At 40.2% G+C, this 20819-nt stretch overlaps 1 pseudogene; it reads right to left on the bottom strand.

The window, feature by feature from the left end:
• Positions 1–9968: 9968 nt before the first annotated feature.
• Positions 9969–11829, bottom strand: LOC129488730 (transmembrane protein 183A-like; annotated as a pseudogene).
• Positions 11830–20819: the final 8990 nt, after the last annotated feature.

Raw genomic sequence — 20819 nt, 5'->3', positions numbered from 1 at the left:
AATAAAACAAGAGAGATCAAAACCTTTCTTAGAGGAAGGTTACATTCTACTATAGGAGATAGAAAATAAACAAGATAAATGTGTAAACTCTATGGTATGGTAGATATTTATAAAACCTGAAGAGAAAAAAAAAACAACAACAAGAAAGGGGGATTTTAAACTGGGGAGGAGGCTGGGCCTAGTGGTTCCTGCCTGTAATCCCAGCACTTTGGGAGGCCAAGGCAGGCAGATCGCTTGAGGCTAGGAGTTCAAGACCAGCCTGGCCAACATGGCGACACCCCATCTCTAGTAGAAATACAAAAAACTAGCCAGGCGTGGTGGCAGGCACCTGTAGTCCCAGCTACTCAGGAGGCTGAGGCAGGAGAATCACTTGAACCTGGGAGGCAGAGGTTGCAGGGAGCCAAGACTGCGCCGCTGCACTCCAGCCTGGGCAACAAGAGGGAGACACCACCAAAAAAAAAAAAAAAAAAAAAAAAAGGAAAATGCAACAGACCAGATGATGCAAGGCTTAGTAAATCAGAGTAAGGACTGGCTTCTCCTGGGTGTGTCAAAGGAGACTATTTAGGAATTTTGAGCAGAGGAGCAACATAATCTGTCATATATACTAACAGAAACATTCTGACCTGTGATGAAAATAGGCTGCAGACAGCCAAAGGCAGAAGAATCTGATGAGGAGACCATTGCAATTATTTTTGGCAAAATATCATGGGGGCTTAGACAAATAGGGGTGGTAAAAAGTGGTTGAATTCTAGATACATTTTGAAGGTAGAGCAGACAGGATTTGCTGGCAATCTGAAAGTGGTTACGGAGAGAAAGAAAAGAAGCAAGGATAACACCCAGGTCTTTGCCCTGAGCAGTTGGAAAGATATAATTGCCATTAACTTAGACACAAAAGGAGCTAGTTTCAGCGGGAGGGGTGAACTTAACCCCAGATGGGCCTTAATTGAGTGTGAGTTGCCTATTTTAGACATCCTACTAGAGATATCCTATAGGGTATGAATGAGTCTGGAGTTTAGAGGAGATATACATTAGAAAGTTATGAGAACAGAGATGATATTTAATGCCATGAATCTGGATGAGACCACCAAGGCATTGAGCATGGAGGGAAGAGATCGAATTCTGGAGACTCCAACATTTAGAGGTCAGGGATATGAGAAGAAACCAGCAAAAAGAACTGAGAAGGATCAGCCAGAATAGCAGAGAAATAACCAGTTAGTGTGGTTTCTCGGAGGCCAAGAGAAGAAAGTGTATCAGAAAAGAGTGGTAGATAAACTGTCAAATTTTGATTGGTATTATTTGGCAAAGGTATAGGATTCATCCATGAATGTGGATAAAAGGACACAATTTAGATTGAGTACTCAGGAAAGTGGCATTTATGTTGAAGATTATAAAGAAAGAAGGCCAGTGACAATCACTAATGCAGTTTTCTTCCTTCTTGAAGTCATCCTTGCTTCATCCCAATGATGTCACTGCTCAGCTGCAGGTGCAATCCATATTTGGACCTATAAGGGACTTTATCTGTCACAGCCACCATCCTGACAGCTGAGCAAGGAGGAGACTCGGAGGATGGGAGTAAGGATGGAGGAAGAGAAGAGCTCAAAATGGCTTCCCCAAACGGGATATATGAAACAGCCAACTCCCTTCTCAATATGGCAGTTGCTTGGATATGATTTCTGGCAGTGCGTGCCCATTTGGCCCCACAAGTAAGACATTGTCTCCTATGCTCATGCAGGGGTTCCTGGGGCTGAGAAGAGGAGAAAATGGAAAGTTGTTTAATGGGTACAGAGTTTCAGTTCTGCAAGATGGAAAAGTTCTGGAAATCTATTGCAAACAATGTGCAGACACAACACTAATGAACTGTACACTTAAAAATTATAGATATGGTACATTTTATGTGCGCTTTTTTCAACACAGTTGAAAATTTTTTTTAAAGAGGCTGAAGCTTTCTGATTTTCTTTGAGACTTACTGCATCACTCAGTATCAGAAAATCCAAAAACAGGGGGACTGTGCAACTCATGAAACCAAAACCCTCATTATGGTGTGTTTCTGTATTAGACACCATAATCCCAAATTAAGGTCTGCCTTTCCTTAAAGGACATAACTGACTTGACTAAGATGTATAGGAATCCAATTAGAAAAATAAACCAGTACTATTAACTATCTGAAACTCAGGAAAAGAATGTGGCGTATGTATTACAGGGTTTGGATTACTAAAGCACCCAGTAGATAAATGGAAGGGAGGTAAACTCCAAAGGAGAACCCAGAAGGATGAGCTTTGCTTTTTTTTTTTTAATCTGTTTTACATATTAAGCTAACATGATTTCTTTTTTAAAAAAAGTGTTCCTGGTCAGAAAACCACTGCTCTGGAGGTCATCTATAAGGAGTGAGATTCCTGGAGACTTTCCTTCTAGTTTATAAATGTATTAAAAATGTTTCACTTTTACAAGTTGCTATTACTCTTGTAGTCAGATATAATAATAAATTGAAATGATTTTTTTTTTTTTGAGATGGAATTTCACTCTTGTTGCCCAGGCTGGGGTGCAATGGTGTGATCTTGGCTCACTGCAAACTCTGCACCCCAGGTTCAAGTGATTCTCCTTCCTAAGCCTCCCAAGTAGCTGGGATTACAGGCGTCTGCCACCATGCCCAGTGAATTTTTTTGTATTTTTACTAGAGACAGAGTTTCACCACATTGGCCAGGCTGGTCTCGAACTCCTGACCTCAAGTGATTCGCCTGCCTCAGCCTCCCAAAGTGCTGGGATTACAGGCATGAGCCACCACGTCCCACCTGAAATGATTTTTTTTTTTTAATTTCCACTTTTATTTTACATGCAGGGGCTACATGTGCAGATCTGTGAGAGTGGAGCTAATTTCAGAGATCACCGCTGGGGAATAAATAGAGAGGTAAATGGAACATGGGAATATTCCATGATGCTGACTTTTGTAGAATGGATCTTGTTACCCTGGTAGTGGGTATACCCAATAGGTAGTTGTTTAACCCAACCCCACCATCTCCCCACTCTAGTAGTCCACAGTGTCTATTATTCCCATATTTATGATTATGTGTGCTTAATGCTTAGCTCCCACTTATAAGTGAGAACAGATCTATTTGGTTTTCTGTTTTTGCATTAATTTGCTTAGGATTATGGCTTCCAGCTCCATCCATGTTGCTGCAAAGGACATAATTTTATTCTTTTTTATGGCTGTGTAGGATTCCATGGCATATATGTACCACATTTTCTTTATCTAATCTACCATTGATGGGCACCTGGGTTGATTCCATGTCTTTGCAGTGATGAACATGTGTCTTTTTGTTAGGATGATTTATTTTCTTTAGGGTATGTAGCCAGTAATGGGACGGCTGGGTCAAATGGTCAAACGGTAACTCTGTTTTAAGTTACTTGAGAAATCTCCAGTCTGCTTTCCACAGTGACTGGACTAATTTATACTTCACCAACAGTGTATAAGCGTTCCCTTTTCTCCACAGCCTTACCAGCATGCTGTTTTTTGGCTTTTTAATAATAGCTATTCTGACTGGTGTGAGCTAATACCTAACTGTGGTTTTGATTTGCATTTCTTTAATGACTAATGATGCTGAGCATTTTTCATATGCTTGTTGGCCACTTGTACGTCTTCTTTTGAGACACATCCTTTGCCCATTTTTAATGGGGTTATTTGTTTTTTACTTGTTGATTTGTTAGGAGTTTGTCAGACACATGGTTTGTGAATATCTTCTCCCATTCTATAGGTTGTCTGATTTGAAATCATTTTTAAGACAAGAAATCTACTTTCTAGGCAGTGTAATGCTGAGGACATATTGCTTCCTATATTTTTGTGTTTACAGTACTTGGCCTGCATTTTTGCACATTGTAGACCACAATTCCTAAAAAGCCTTGCATTCAGCATGAATACATTTATTTTCAAAGAGGATGAAAAATTAGAAAAACAGTTTTAAATAACCATTATTAGAAGTCAGGTATAAAACACATGTGATTATGAATTTTGAATTAGAAATTGAAGATCTCTCTTCTATATCCAGGATTATTTTCAAGGGGTGCCTTGCTGATATAAGTATGATGGGCTGAATATGTCCCCAGGTCCCCAATTCACATGTTGAAGTCCTAATCCCCAGTACCTCAGAATGTGACTGTACTTGGAGATAGAGTCTTTAAAAAAGTAATGAGGCTAAAATGAGGTCATTAGGGTGAGACCTAATCTGATATGACTGGGGTCATAAGAAAAGGTTAGGATACAGAGGAAAGTCCATGTGAAGACATAGGAAGAAGACAGCCATCTGCAAGCCAAGGAGAGAGACCTTGGAAAAAAAACAATCCTGCTAGCATCTTGATCTAGGACTTCTAGCCTCCACAATTGTAAGAAATACATTTTTGCTGTTTAGGTCATCTAGTCTATGGCAGTTTGTTATGATAGCCCTAGCAAACTAATATGCCAAGTATTTTCAAGTTTTGTTTTGTTTTGTTTTTTGAGATGGAGTCTCACTCTGTCACCCAGGCTGGAGTGCAGTGGCATGATCTCAGCTCACGGCAACCTCCACCTCCCAGGTTCAAGCGATTCTCCTGCCTCAGCCTCCCAAGTACCTGGGATTACAGGTGCCCTCCACCACGCCTGGCTAATTTTTAGTAGAGACAGGGTTTCACCATGTTGGCCGAGCTGGTCTCGAACTCCTGATCTCAAGTGATCCACCCACCTTGGCCTCCCAAAATGCTGGTATTACAGGGGTGAGCCACCACAACTAGCACCAAGTATTTTTTTAAACTGCATAGAATGGGCCTATTTTCATGTCATTTGTGTACAAAGAATTGCAAAATTAGTATTCAAAAGAAAGACTTGTAATATATTGTTGGGTGGCTCTAAAGCCTTAGGTCAAAGTGTGGCTTAAAACAATACACCCCAAAGAGGCTCATCCATAATGTCAGAGAAAACACCTGAACTGCCTTAGGCTTTGTCTCAGTGTCCACCCAAATTCTACCTCCACTGGTGGATGTTTAAAACCCATCCTATATTTTACAAGGCAGCAGAGAATAGTGTGCTAATGACTGGAATGAGATAGACTTGGATTTGAATGCCAGCTCCATGCCTTTACTGGCTACGTGATCTGAGGCAAGTTAATGTAATTGTATAAGCCTCCACTCCCTTATCTATAAAATCAGACTTGGTCAAAGTGTCAGAGGCATTTGAACCAGAGCAACTCCATCTTGAATAGGAGCTGGGTAAAATAAGGCTGAAACCTACTGGTCTGCATTCCCAGATGGCTAGGCATTCTAAGTCACAGGATGAGACAGCAGGTCGGCACAAGATACGGGTCTTTCCCTTGCTGATAAAACAGGTTGCAGTACAGAAGCTGGCTTAAACCCACCAAAACCAAGATGGTCATGAGAGTGACCTCTGGTCGTCCTCACTGCTACACTCCCACGAGCACCATGACGGTTTACAAATGCCGTGGCAACATCAGGAAGTTACCCTATATGGTCTAAAAAGGGGAGGCATGAATAATCCACTGCTTGTTTAGCATATCATCAAGAAATAACCATAAAAACGGGCAGCCAGCAGCCCTTGGGGCTGCTCTGCCTATGGAGTAGTCATTCTTTTCTTCGTTTACTTTCTTAATAAACTTACTTTCACTTTATTGACTCACCCTGAATTATTTCTTGAGTGAGATCCAAGAACCCTGTCTTGGAGTCGGAATCGGGATAACAAAAGGACACAAAATTTCATTTAGACAGAAGGAATAAGTTCACAAGATTTATCGTACAACATGGTGACTACAGTTAATAACAATGTACCGTATTCTCGAAAATCACTAAGAGAGTAGATTTTAAGTGTTCTCACCACAAAAAAGTAGGAAGTATGTGAAGTAATGCATATGCTAATTAGTTCCATTCAGCCAGTCTACATTGTGAAAATATTTCAAAACATCACGTTGAAAATAAATAAATAAATAAAACAGAATGGGAATCATGATAGGACCTAACTTTAGGGCCTTTATGAGGATTGAGAAGGATGACGGTGTAAAGCTTTTAGTACAGTATTTTGTTTAATTTTTTTATTTTTCTAGAATCTGGCTTATTGTTGATAGAACAGTATTTATCATTTAAGTTTTTTTGGATCTCTCACCTCTAGAGATGGAGGAGAAATTGGTAAGGAGTACAAAAATTTAAACATTATTAAATTTAAATAATCCTTTTTAACTTAATGAGACTAGAGGGAAAAGACAGACATAAGCCAATTATAGGGCCAAGTCATTTTAGTGGCCTGATTTATGGGGCACAGAGCTTCATGTGCCTACATTACCCTCAATTTTCTTAAATTGAACTAATCTTTCAGATAGCACCTTTTGTCGAAACTTGGAGTTATGAATGGCCCTCACCATATTGATGCTTTCTTACTGAGCCCCTCTCTACCTTGAAAAAAGAGACCCTAATAATTAGGCAAGAATATTACTGCCCCTATTCAGCCTGAAGAAGTTACGAAAGACGGATCTTCATCCCTTTGCAACCTTCAGGATTAAGGGTTCTCTTATAAAAGGGAGGGAGGAAATGTCAGAAGTGTTTGAACCAGAGCAACTCTATCTTGAATAGGGGCTGGGTAAAATAAGGCTGAGACCTGCTGGGTTGCATCCCCAGACAGCTAAGACATTCCAAGTCATGGGATGAGATAAGAGGTCGGCACAAGATACAGATCATAAAGACCTTGCTGATCAAACAGGTTGCAGTAAAGAAGCCGGCCAAAACCCACCAAAACCGAGATGGAGATGAGAGTGACCTCTGGTGGTCCTCACTGCTACACTCCCTCCAGCGCCATGACAGGTTACAAATGCCATAGAAACATCAGGAAGTTACCCAATATGGTCTAAAAAAGAGAGGCACGAATAACTACGCTAAGGAGAGGCATAGTAACTATGCTAAATACCCCTTGTTTAGCATAGAATCAAGAAATAACTATCAAAACGGGCAACCAGCAGCCCTCAGGGCTGCTCTGCCTATGGAGTAGCCATTTTTTTATTTCTTTATTTTCCTAATAAACTTGCTTTCACTTTACTCTATGGACTTGACCCAAACTCTTTCTTGCACGAGATCCAAGAGCCCTCTCTTGTGGTCTGGATCAGGATACCTTTCCAGTAACAAAAGGAAGCCTAACATGACTAGTTCCATTCTCCCCACACCCATAGTGATATCTTTTGGGTTAACTACTTTTATTTATCTTTGTACAAAGGCTGAGTTAACTGTGGGAGGAATTTAATTTATAGCCTAACATTTTAAAGGGAAGGATGATGATAGTCCCTTCTCAAAACTAATCTTCAAGAAGATAAAGAGGTGTACACACAAGTAACAATGTTATGTTAAAGATGTATAGGAGCATTTTGACCTGACCAAGGGCAAAGAAGCTTCACAACCCCCCAACTCGGACCCTCACTGCGAACCACGTGTCTATGATCATGTCACCTCTTGATCTCAACTGAAGGCCCTCTAATTCTCCTTTCCTCTAAAATGAAAAAGCCTAAAATTCTATTAACTTAAGATGGTTATTTTGGACACTAGTCTGCCATCTTGGCTTGTTGGCTCTCTGAAATAAAGTTACTTTCCTTGCCCCAACACCATGTCTCTTGACTGATGGGCTTCGTGTGGCAAGTGGTATGAGCTTTGGATTCAACTGCAAGAATCCATGCACCTCTTTGGATCTTATATGTTTGGAAACTTTATGGTTAATTATCTTTAACTCCTGGTCTATACCATATATTAATAGCATAGGCTGATTAAGAGCAGACCTGACAGCATGTCCTTGTCGACCCAGGAAGTTTTGTCGTTCTTAAAACTACTGATTTTAGACCAAACTATACAGAAATTCATTCCAGATATATTTAACAGATAATATTAACAAAGTGAGAACAAATTAAGAGAAGTTTACTATCATGGAAAATCACAGTCAATTAAAAGTAAATACCTGAACTTATTTCCATATTTGAAGAGTTAAATTCCAAGATTCCAGTCCTCTTCTTCCTGCTGTGCTGGAGCCACTACACCAGCCCTAAACTTATCAGTGAGAAAGGGAATGTGGTGAAGAATGAGTTTGGGTAAGGATATGGGCGCATGATCCACTTGTCTATGGTTTGTTCCTACAGGCAGTAGAGATGGGTACATAGTGAGTCAGTGACTATTCATTCATTCAACAGGCATATGCAAAAGGCACTGATGATATTAGACCAATAAGACACAACCCTTATTCTCAAATTCATAGTCTATTCCAAGACTCTGCTGTTCAAATGTAGTCCTTAGATGAGCAGCATGGACATTGATTGGAAGCTTTTTAGAAGTGCACAATCTCAGGCCCCACCCCAGACCTACTGAATCAAAATCTACATTTTAGAAATAACTCCAGGTGATTCATATGTGTAGTGAAGTCTCAGACGTACTGTTCCAGGACAGACACATAAACAAGTACAGGTATTTCAGGTGTAACATCTTATATGCATTCCTACAAAACTCACATATTGCAAGATTATGCACTAAAATAACAATGTCTATGGTGGAAATTGGTTAGGGGCAGACTTCTGAAAACTTACAAAATTTTGAATCCAGAGCACTAACAAAAACAACCACAATTCTAATAAAAACAATAGTTAAATCTACTGGTATTTGTATCTAGTATCAGTCAATTCTTTGCTGTCTTCAACCTGGGGGATCCAGACTTCCTCCTTTGAGACATAACGTCAGAGGCATTTGAACCAGAGAAACTCCATCTTGAGTAGGGACTGGGTAAAATGAAGCTAAAACCCTATGGGGCTGCATTCCCAGACTGTTAGGCATTCTAAGTCACAGGAAGAGATAGGAGGTCAGCACAAGATACAGGTCATAAAGACCTTGCTGATAAAACAGGTTGCAGTAAAGAATCAGGCCAAAACCCAACAAAACTAAGATGGCAATGACAGTGGCCTCTGGTTGTCCTTGCTGGTACATTCCCATCAATGCCATGACAGTGTACAAATGCCATCGCACTGTCAGGAAGTTACCTTATATGGTCTAAAAGGGGAGGCATGAATAATCCATCCCTTGTTTAGCATATAATCAAGAAATAACCATAAAAATGGGCAACCAGCAGCCCTCGGGGCTGCTCTAAGGAGTAGCCATTCTTTTATTCCTTTACTTTTTTTATTTGAGATGGAGTTTTGCTCTTTTTGCCCAGGCTGGAGTGCAATGGCATGATCTCGGCTCACCACAACCTCCGCCTCCTAGGTTCAAGTGATTCTCCTGCCTCAGCCTTCTGAGTAGCTGGGATTACAGGCATGTTCCACCATGCCTGGCTAATTTTGTATTTTTAGTAGAGATGGGGTCTCTCCATGTTGGTCAGGCTGGTCTCAAACTCCCGATCTCAGGTGATCTGCCTGCCTGGGCCTCCCAAATTGCTGGGATTACAGGCATGAGCCACCACGCCCAGCCTTATTCCTTTACTTTCTTAATAAACTTGCTTTCATTTTATGCTATGGGCTTGCGCTGAATTATTTCTTATGCAAGATCCAAGAACCCTCTCTTAGGGTCTAAGTGAGGACCCCTTTCCTGTAACAATAAGACCTAGATATTAGTATTTTATTTGTTAAAAGAAAATTTTTAGGGGGAGAACTTAAAGAGTTTAATTTTTTCCTAGAACAAGATCAACAGTTTTCACTGAGATAAAAGAGTAAAGAACAATAAACTCAGTAACACCCAATGGGTTTTTGATACAGAAAACAAAGCCGCTCCATTCAAATGCAAATTTTTACATTAAAATATGTTTATAAACCATAGTTGTTCCTCCTGATTCAACACTTCTCCGTCCTCTAATGGGAGCCCCAGGAACCTGAAGAGCATGTGCACTACCAACCAGATATACAATCCAGCCGCCCCTTCCAAGCTGGAATCTGATTACTACTGGACAAGACTCAGGGCTGCCCCCAAGGGATGGAAAGTAGTAACTATGGTCTCAGGGAGAATGGCTACTGAGGATCCCACCAAAGAGTTTAACGCTGTGCACTGGGTCCAGGATGACTGGCACACCCTGTGCAGTTTCCCACCACCATGAACAGGAGAACCTTGGAATACCAGTCTTGATGATGCTGCCTGTCCTTGCTCACACTGATAGTAAACAGGGTAAATATTATTCTCGTGGCAATCGGAATAAAAATGAAATTGAGGATGGTGACCTGCAGTGGGCAGCAGTCCTGGTCTGGGTTGGTATGAACATGTTCATGCTGAAAAGGAGGCTGCAATCCCCCCATACACTTGCTCTGTAACCTAGGGGACTGTTTTTTGAACTTGAAGTTGAATTCTTACATTGGTTCCTGTCTGTTCCCAACTGGAAGTGTTTTCTGGAATGATTGGATTCTCAGAGACTTGAGCAGCAAATGGCTCATACATTTGCTACAGAGATCAGATCATACAAGCTTGGAAACTGCGTAGTCTCTCCATTGACTCTGGTGGCAGGTGCAAAGGCAGGAAGCATCCAGAGTGGAATGCCTTCGGTACAACCTGGTCCAAAAACCAGCTGTGCAAGTGACAGGAGCTCAGTGCAAAACCATACATTTATTTAACAACTCCCTTCTTTTGCTGGGGTTCTCTCCTAGGTCAGAGTGTGACCAAAATCTAAGGCTTTAGAGCACCATTTTCAATTACTATCATTTGGGTTTCTCGTCTCAGCATGTCATTCATAGGTTATGGTATCCTCATGATCGTGCATTTCTTTGAGCTTTGTCATTCTAGCCAAAGAGTAACAATTTGACATTCTACGAATGGCTGCATGTTAGCAAACATTTAAAACTTTTGAGAGAATACAGCGCACCAAGGAGACCACTGTCATTGGGAGGATAATACCAACAGTTTGCAGTATGCTCCTTAGCTAGGGTCCCCATGAACTAAACAAACAAAAATCAAATGAATCAGAGAATAAGCCAGATGAAGAGTGTACCTATTTTAACCAAGCAGCCTGTTCATTAATCCTCTGCAAATGAGTCTCTATAATACCCAGTATATTCATCCATGTGCAAAACGTGTCAGCAACTGCACGATTTCTCCCTATTCAGCCAGTAGGGTATCTAGAGCAATTCCATTATCTAGTACAACTTTAGCAAGAGAATTTAAAGTCTGTTATGCAACCATAGCCTTTGAAATAGAATCTGCTATAGAGATGATTATAAGGAATTTCTTTCTCTTTCTTTCTTTCTTCTTTCTTTCTTTCTTTCTTTCTTTCTTTCTTTCTTTCTTTCTTTCCTTCCTTCCTTCTTTCTTTCTTCTTTCTTTCTTTCTTTCTTTCTTTCTTTCTTTCTTTCTTTCCTTCCTTCCTTCCTTCCTTCCTTCCTTCCTTCCTTCCTTCTTTCTTTCTTTCTTTCCTTCTTTCTTTCTTTCTTTCTTTCTTTCTTTCTTTCTTTCTTTCTTTCTTTCTTTTTCTTTCTTTCTTTCTAACAGGGTCTTGCTCAACCTCCCAGGCTCAAGCAATCCTCCCTACCTCAGTCTCCCAAGTGGCTGGGAGTACAGACATGCACCACCATGCCCAGCTAAGATTTTAAAATATTTTTGTAGAGACAGGGTCTTGCTAGGCTGGTCTTAAACTCCTAGGCTCAAATGATCCTCCCACCTCGGCCTCCCAAAGTGTTGGGATTACAGACGTGAGCCAACATGCCCAGTCAGAAATACATTTCAAATTATTGCCTCATTTATATTTACTCCAAGCCATGGAAAATAAATCTAACATTGGCCTTTCATGCTCAATCCATCAAAGGCATAAGGTTGCCCATGTGTAAAGTTGGCTGCAAAATCCTCCACAAATAAAAGTATACCCATGGATAGACATAAGGCCCCTTTTCCAGTTCTATTGTTCATGGATACATGACCTGGAATGGTGAAATTAGCAATTTCAAACCAAGGGCCTGAGGCAGAATTATGGGTTGAAAGAGTGCTATAATATCCTGACGCATAAGTCAGTTTGCAAGAAGCTCCATTTGAGCATTGGTGCAAACCTGTCTTGTGATATACTCATTGGTCATTGTTCTTGTATCCCGTTATTGGATTAAATTAAAACAGGGAGTGAGAGCAAGTCGGTTTAGAAGTCTTACTAATAGTACAATTTGAACAACAGTTATGTTAGGAATGTTGCTAACATAATCCACCAGGTTAACTAAAGGATCCCTTCGGTCATGTAAAGATCTGGGTTTGGCATGACAGATTCAACACTTCATGAAGTTACCCATGAAAGCAACTCATTGTGAAATTCTAATTACAGCATTATCCTGCCAAGTTCAAGAGGTAGGCATACGTAAGGAAAGATTAAGAAAAATAAGAGTTTCATGATGGCAGCGAAATTTTGATTTGTGATCTTGGGGAAGCTGCTTATGTCTAGGATACCATCTGCTTCTGGGGAGAAACTTCCCTGGTTAGCTTTACCTTAAAGTTTCTTTTTTTTTTTTTTTTTTTCACATGCACACATATGTTCACTGCGGCACTATTCACAATAGCAGACTTGGAACCAAGCCAAATGTCCAACAACGATAGACTGGACCAAGAAAATGTGGCACATATACACCACGGAACACTATGCAGCCATAAAAAATGATGAGTTCATGTCCTTTGTAGGGACATGGATGAAGCTGGAAACCATCATTTTGAGCAAACTATCGCAAAGACAGAAAACCAGACACCGCATGTTCTCACTCATAGGTGGGAACTGAACAATGACAACACATGGACACAGCAAGGGGAACATCACACACTGGGGCCTGCTGTGGGGTGGGGGGAGGGGGGAGGGACAGCAGTATATGGGTATACAGTTCCAAGAGTCTGGAGGGGCCCTTTTTAAGTTGTGAGATATGGATTCAAATATCAAAGTCCCAAAGTCTGGCTGCAAATTGAGTGGCAAAGGCAGTCTTTTCCGGATACCATTTCCAGAAAACCAAATCTCTGGGTTCTAGATCATGAAGGATTTGAGTGCTCTTGGTCAGTGCATTCTGCAAAGCTTCCTTTACCTAGTGAAAATACACTTTGACATAATGCATCAAAGCCTTGCATCATTTAGTCATATCTGAGTTTAGGATCCTTTTATAAGGGGTTCAAGTTACATTCTCCACTGTAAGTGCATCTGGCTTTTATTAATCTGCAATACCTTTTATCAATCTGCAATCCAGTCAATTCAGTTAGCTTCACCTAAGGCTATTAAATCTGTAATAGTTAAACTGTTTTACAACTTGTCCAGTGAAACAAGTACCTTTATCCCTAGCTCTTCAAGAATCCCCCATGAGGAAAACACATTTTCTAATAACTTTTAGCTACTGTTATAGAATTGGCTTCCTGCATGGGAAAACTTCTAAACAACCAGAAAACATGCACTGAAAATGGCAACTGAGGGCAGGCGCAGTGGCTCACGCCTGTAATCCCAGCACTTTGGGAGGCCGCGGTGGGCAGATCACTTGAGAACAGGAGTTCAAGACCAGCCTGGCCAACATCACAAAACCCCGTCTCTACTAAAAATATCAAAATTATCCAGGTGTGGTGGTACACGCCTATGGTTCCAGCTACCCAGAGGGCTGAGGCATGAAAATAATTTGAACCCAGAAGGCAGAGGTTGCAGTGAGCTGAGACCACTGCACTTCAACCTGGACGACAGAGAGAGACAGATGAAAGAAAGAAAGAAAGAGAGAAAGAAAGAGAGAAAGAGAGAGAGAAAGACAGGGAGGAAGGGAGGAAGGAAGGAGAATAAAGAGAAAGAAGACCACTATAAATGTCCAAATGGCCCATACCTAAAGTTTTGATTGTCTTCCCAGGATTCTAAATTTGATAAACCAAACATTGGTCATAAACCATATTAGCAATTTTAGAAAAGTCACCACACCAATGTATATATTTTTTCATTATTTGGATTATTTTATCTCTTCCATGATGAGCCATGGAATGCAGAGCTTTTAATAATGAAAGCATTAAGGACTCAGAAAGGACCAGGCAGCCACCCAGGCTCTTCATGAGTCCATGCTTAAAATTGAATTTATAGTCTTTTATTTTTATTTTATTTTTTGAGGCAGGGTCTCACTCTGTTGCCCAGGCTGAAGTGCAGTGGCACGATCTCGGCTCACTGCAACCTCTTCCTCCTGGGTTCAAGCGATTCTCCTGCCTCAGCCTCCCAAGTAACTGGGATTACAGGTGTGTGCCACCACACCCAACTAATTTTTGTATTTTTTGGTAGAGACAGGGTTTCACCAAGTTGGCCGGGCTGGTCTCGAACTCCTGACCTCTGGTGATCTGCTGCCTTGGCCTCCCAAAGTGGCTGGGATTACAGGCATGAGCCACTACACCCAGCCATTTATAGCCTTTTAAATACCAATTTTATTTCTTTAATTCAGGTACATAACACTGTTTACTACAGTATGATAGCAATGCACTATCATATGTAATTTGACTTGGATCATGGAGTTCCTTTAAATTGCATACCTTAACAATTTCAGTACTGGCTGACTTGTACTTTCTTGGTATTTAATTAATTCTTGTCCTGCTTAGCAGTTTTATAAGCCAGTAAGTCTCTTCATTAGAGGTCTGGGGGATTCTTACACAGTCCAGTGATATGAATTTAAGGCTATCAGAAGCCTGTACTTACCAGAGTCTTTCCATCCTTCTCAGTCCATTTCGCATTGCTATGAAAGAATACCTGAGGCTGGGTAACATAGGAAGAGGTTTACTTGGCTCAGGGTTCTGGAGGCTGTACAAGAAGCATGGCACTGGCATTTGCCCCAGTAAGAACCCCAAGAAGCTTCCAATCATAGCAGAAGGAGAAGGGTAGCTGGCATGTCACATGGCAAGAGAGGAAGAAAGAGAGAGACATGGGAAGGATGCCATGCTCTTTTAAACAATCAGCTATCATGTGAGCTAATAGATCAATAACTCATTTGTTACCACAGAAATGGCACCAAGCCATTCACGAGGGGTCTGCCCCCTTTACCCAAACACCTCTCATTAGGCCCCATCTCCAAAATTGGTGATCAAATTTCAACATGAGATTTGGAGGGGACAAATATCCAAACTGTAAACACCATCTTTTCCATAAAACTCTTTGAAGATATAACACTTTAGGATTACAATTGCTTTTAAAGAACATTCAGGAAAAAGTATCAGAATTAAACAATTAACTGTGGACAACAAGACTTAAAAGGGTCGTGGTTAAAGACACAATTGACAAGGAAATCTTGTTATTTCTGTCACCTACAATAATTTAACATAATCATAATTATGACTCATAACATACCAGGACATATCAGAATTTTAGGAAGCTCATGCAATTTTGGAAAACATATTAATAACATATCTATACAAATATAACTCAAAAAAAGATTAAACACCACGTCTTATATGACAATACTTCTTATATAATTTAACATATCAAATAAGCCTGTTTATTATTTTCCTTTGGTATGCTTCAAGGGCCCTCTGGAACATCTCAAAGTTAGTTTGAGGTTAAAAAGACTTAATTTTGATTTCGAAATTTGATTTTGAGAAGCCTGTCAAATACACAAAGGTTTAGAAGGCTTGATCAAAAAAGATTATAAGTCACTGTAAAATGACAGTCACTAATTTAGCCAAAGTAATAATAAAAAGATTTTGGCCGGGTGCAGTGGCTCAAACGTGTAATCCCAGCACTTTGGGAGGCTGAGGCAGGTGGGATTGCCTGAGGTCAAGAGTTTGAGACCAGCCTGGCCAATATGGCCAGTACAAAAATTAGCTGGGCGTGGTGGTAGGTGCCTGTAACCTCAGCTACTCAGGAGGCTGAGGCAGGAGAATCGCTTGAACCTGGGAGGCAGAGGTTGCAGTGGGCTGAGATTGTGCCATTGCGTTCCAGCCTGGGAGATGGGAGCAAAACTCCGTCTCAAAAAAAAAAGAAAAAGATTTTCATAAGCAAAAATCTTTTGATTTTGATCTTTGATAGAGAGGAGACTCATATTCCAAAGACCTAACAAAGGCAGCATAAGGCACACAAAATTGGTTTCTCTCTCTCTCTTTTGAACTTTACTCAAAAAGAAGACAAAAATCTTTTACTATATCTCAGTACTACATGAAAATCTTGTTTAAAAGAGAAAACTAAATTATAGTTTTATATTAGATGTACTTTTAATACTAAGTACTAAATTTCGATCCTTATAATAAATTCATTTAATCTAGTTTAACCACAAAAAATTCTTTTACTGTTGTTCTTTCTTTTTTAAAACTTTTAACATTCATTCTACTTTTTGTATACTATTTCTTTCTTCCTTCATTTTGAAACAACCTTTAAATAACCTAACTAGACAAAATTACTTTTTTTAAACAAAAACCACATTTTCATGCCTTTCTTATAAACTTGCTCACCAAAAACATAACTTGCTTTTCTTATACACTTTGCATAGAGAATTATTTATCTTGTTTTTAGTTATGTATATGTAATATGTACAACATATTACACATATGTAGTGATGTAGGATTTTTGCTCCTTAGTTCAAGTAAATCCAGGTTCTTGTCTCACCACCAGGAAAAATTAGGCATGCGAGCACATTGAAGGGTTAGGAGGGAGGAATTTATTAAGTGAAAGGAAAGCTCTCAGCAAAGAGAGGGGTTCTCCAAGCAGGTTTCTCCCTCACAATTGAATACCAGGGTCACAACACATGAGCTTATGAGGCCAGGCTCCTCCCCGAATAAGGCATGAATTCCTGGTGGCCCCACCCTATCCCCCAATGTACATGCGGGCATGCCCGGGCATGCCCAGGCAAGCCATAGGTAGTATTGGAAAAGGCAGCATTTGATTGGTTAAAAGGCATTATTCAGAAAGAATCAATTGGGAAAGCATGGGCCAACAAGGGCAGAAGTTCTCCCTCTGGGTCACAGGTTTCATCTGGGACTAGCAGTCCAGTCTTTCAGCCTTCAGGCTGTTTTAGACTTGAAGGTGAGGTTTTAAGCCAGGGGCCCTTCCCTGTCTGCCTAGATATTTGTCTGCCTTCTGCTTCTATCAGTCATTCCACCCTCTACAGAGGTATAACTAACTGCCCTTAGAACAGGAACAAAGATCGATTTTTTTTTTTTTTGAGATGGAATCACACTCTGTCGCCCAGGCTGAAGTGCAGGCACGATCTTGGCTCACTGCAAGCTCTGCCTCCTGGGTTCACACCATTCTCCTGCCTCAGCCTCCCAAGTAGCTGGGACTACAGATGCTCGCCACCACACCTGGCTAATTTTTTGTATTTTTTTAGTGGAGACACGGTTTCACCGTGTTAGCCAGGATGGTCTTGATCTCTTGACCTTGTGATCCGCCCGCCTCAGCCTCCCAAAGTGCTGGGATTACAGGCATGAGTCACCACGCCCGGCTCGAAGATCGGTCTTAACTGCTTCCTGCTGACAAGGAGTGCTGTTTTGAGAAGATGGCAGTCAGATTTCCCTCAGAAGCTTGTCTAAGGATCTCCAGTAAAAAATGGGCCATCATCTGAGGCTCCAGTTGCATGAACTTTTGGAGTTCGATGGTCTGAAAACGAGAAGAGACAAACTGGGTTATTAGAAGACATGTATCAAAATGAGACAAAAGGTTGGGGGATAAAGGCAGCTGAAAAATCCCAAGGCTCCCAGCATGTCCAGATAACAAGTGGCTATAGTCACCTGCTAAGATTTGGGTGCATAGGGCTTGGCTTTTGTTAGCTCCCTTGGTCTTATTTTCCCAAAAAGGAAACCTCCAGGTTATGGGCACCCTATTTACTCATATCACCTGACAGGATTTACAGGATAATTGCCCAGAACTGGAATATTGATCCAGATTTTTACATTATCCATCTCTTTTCTTCTGAGCTGCAGGAGGAGATCACTAGTTGATGCATAGGAATAAGCAGGGTTAGTGTAAAATGTAGGCAAAAAAACTTTAAAACAACTAATTGGTTTAGAATTTAATGACAGATGTATGATAAGGTTTGGAACATAATTTTTCTCTCTCCAGTCCTCATTTTGTTAAAAACAAATCATGATAGGACTGAGTTGTTTGCAAAATAACCTTTCGTCTTATATTTGGCCTGCTTATTTGCATAAAGTGCAACAAGAATATTTTTACATAGGCTTTTCAAATTGGCTTTGAAGGAACTCTGTTCCACAAGGAATCTCAGATAAGACCTTTTAAAGTCAAGCCCAGCCATGGGTTTTTACCCCAAATACCTATGAGTTGGGTAAATTCCTTTCTTCTTGAGGTCCCAAGAATATGGAGTTCCTGGGCCTGTTAGAAAGTGACATTCTTTACTCTCCGTACAGGGTAGGATCCCTGTACAGTGACTGTGCAGACAAGGTATGAGGCTAGTTTTCCTAAGGGGCTTTTATCAGCTCTGCAAGTTGAGCTTGATTTCTTAAAGGAAAGCATACCCTTCCAGTCAAAGCCTTGGTAAAACAACCAGCTTCTCCAGTTGCATCCTGTGGCAAAAGAAAATGGATTCTTATTGCACTGATGCAAATAACCATATTGCTATAAGTTAAGAATACTCACAGTTTCCAAATTCTACAGGAACCAGGCAGAGAGAAACAAACATGCTCCAAACTTCGTTCACAGGAGTATAACTCAATTATTAAAGATTGTAAATAGCTCAAAATAAAAGTTTCTTTAACTCTGAAAAACAAAACAAGGATCAGCAATGTTTTAAGCAATAGTTAATAAAAGATTACTTCAGCTTTCTATTAGTTCAGTCCATTCCATTAACTCTTGTTCTGCTTGATATTCATGAACATTTTAACTCTTCATGAGTCCTATACGTTTTTCCACCATTTAAATGTCACAATCTCCAAAGTTATCAGTAACCTGCATTTGAGAGCACCTGTCAAAGTTTTACAGCTGATTATAAACCATCTTTTGAAGAGGATCAAAACAAGACAGCAATTGTCTGTGAGTAACTAAATGTCCAGGGTAGTTACAGTTAAAAACACAATTGATAAAGAAATTTAGTTATCTCCGTGGTTTACAATAACTTACTGTAATAATCTTAATTATGATTGATAGCATATAATCAGACATTAGAATTTTAGAAATCCCATACAATTTTGGAACATATATTAATATTATTCACTGAAATATAACCTGACGAAGATGAAGCATCATTTTGGCAATCCCACGTACTTAAATATGTCAAATAGTCCTATTTGCCTCTCTTTTGGATTCAATAGGGGCCCTCTGCAGCATGCAAAAGCTAGGGGTCAGGAAATATAATTTTGAAACTGAAATTTGATTTTGGGAAACCTGTTAAACATGTTAGAGGTTCAGAGCACTTGATATTATGAAACAACTCCAGATTACCATAAATTATTTATTTTGCCAAAATGATGATTCAAAAATTTCAAAACAAGGCAAAAACCTTTACTCATTAAGAGGAAAGACTTAGCTTTCCAGTTTGTCTCCTGCCTTCTCTTTCTTTTCCTTGGCAGTCTATTCATAAGCCAAACAAAAATCTTTCATTTCCTTTTGTTATTACATGAAAATCTTGTACAAGGGAGACAAAGCCAAATTTTACACTTATATTAGTTTACTCTTAATGTCAACCCAAATTTTCTAAGGAAATCTTACAGGCAATTCTATCTAATCTTTTTTTTTTTTTTTTTTTTTTTTGAGACGGAGTCTCGCTCTGTCGCCCAGGCTGAGTGCAGTGGCGTGATCTCAGCTCACTGCAAGCTCCGTCTCCCGGGTTCACGCCATTCTCCTGCCTCAGCCTCTCCGAGTAGCTGGGACTACAGGCGCCCGCCACCACGCCCAGCTAATTTTTTGTATTTTTAGTAGAGACGGGGTTACACCGTGGTCTCGATCTCCTGACCTTGTGATCCGCCCGCCTCGGCCTCCCAAAGTGCTGGGATTACAAGCGTGAGCCACTGCGCCCGGCCTAATTCTATCTAATCTTAACCAGTTTGACCATGAGCTGAGATTCTTATAAACCTTTAAAACCCTTTACAAATTTTGCTAAAGAGCAGATTAGCACCTTTAGGAAACCTTCTTGTTCTTTTATTTCAATGCTCAATTTACATACAAAACATATAATACCATTTTGAATTTATTCTATTCTATGTTCACACACAGCATTTCTTTTGCAAGATTAATTTTTAGAAAACTTCCACAACTTGTTTAAGCCTTTAGCTTTATCTTATCTAATTTAAAACAATTCTTTAACCTCAGGCAAAAATTTACATTCCATGCTTTCTTATAATCTTTTACTAAAAACACATTTTACTGTTCTTACACACCTTGCAGGTTAATCCATTTTCAGTGCTCTCAATTATATGTTATAATGATAACTCTTAGCAATTTTTAACTTTAATGTAAAATCTGGTAAGTTGTTTTAATTATGCACTAGCTGCCAATGAAGTGTGACTCCTTCTAGCATAGTTCATTTAGGGTGTGGTTAATTCCATACATCCCCAGGCCTTACCAACTGTGAAGCAGGTAAGTCACAGTATAGTTCTCAAAAGCCAAAGAAGCATTTTATAACCTTAAAACATTTAGCAAACTTACTATCTAACCTACATAACTTAGACCACCTATTTACATTTTAACTATATTTGCATTTTTGGTCAGGTGCAGTGGCTCATGCCTGTAATCCCAGCACTTTGGGAGGCTGAGGCGGGCAGATCACGAGGTCAGGAGATCGAGACCATCCTGGCCAACATAGTGAAACCTCGTCTCTACTAAAATACAAAAAATTAGCTGGGCATGGTGGCGTGTGCCTATAGTCCCAGCTACTTGGGAGGCTGAGGCAGGGAATCCTTTGAACCTGGGAGGCAGAGGTTTCAGTGAGCCAAGATTGTGCCACTGCATTCCA

The sequence above is a fragment of the Symphalangus syndactylus genome, chromosome 8 (genome assembly GCF_028878055.3).
Source record: "Symphalangus syndactylus isolate Jambi chromosome 8, NHGRI_mSymSyn1-v2.1_pri, whole genome shotgun sequence".
Taxonomy (NCBI): domain Eukaryota; kingdom Metazoa; phylum Chordata; class Mammalia; order Primates; family Hylobatidae; genus Symphalangus; species Symphalangus syndactylus.
This window is presented reverse-complemented; position numbering and strand designations above follow the sequence as displayed.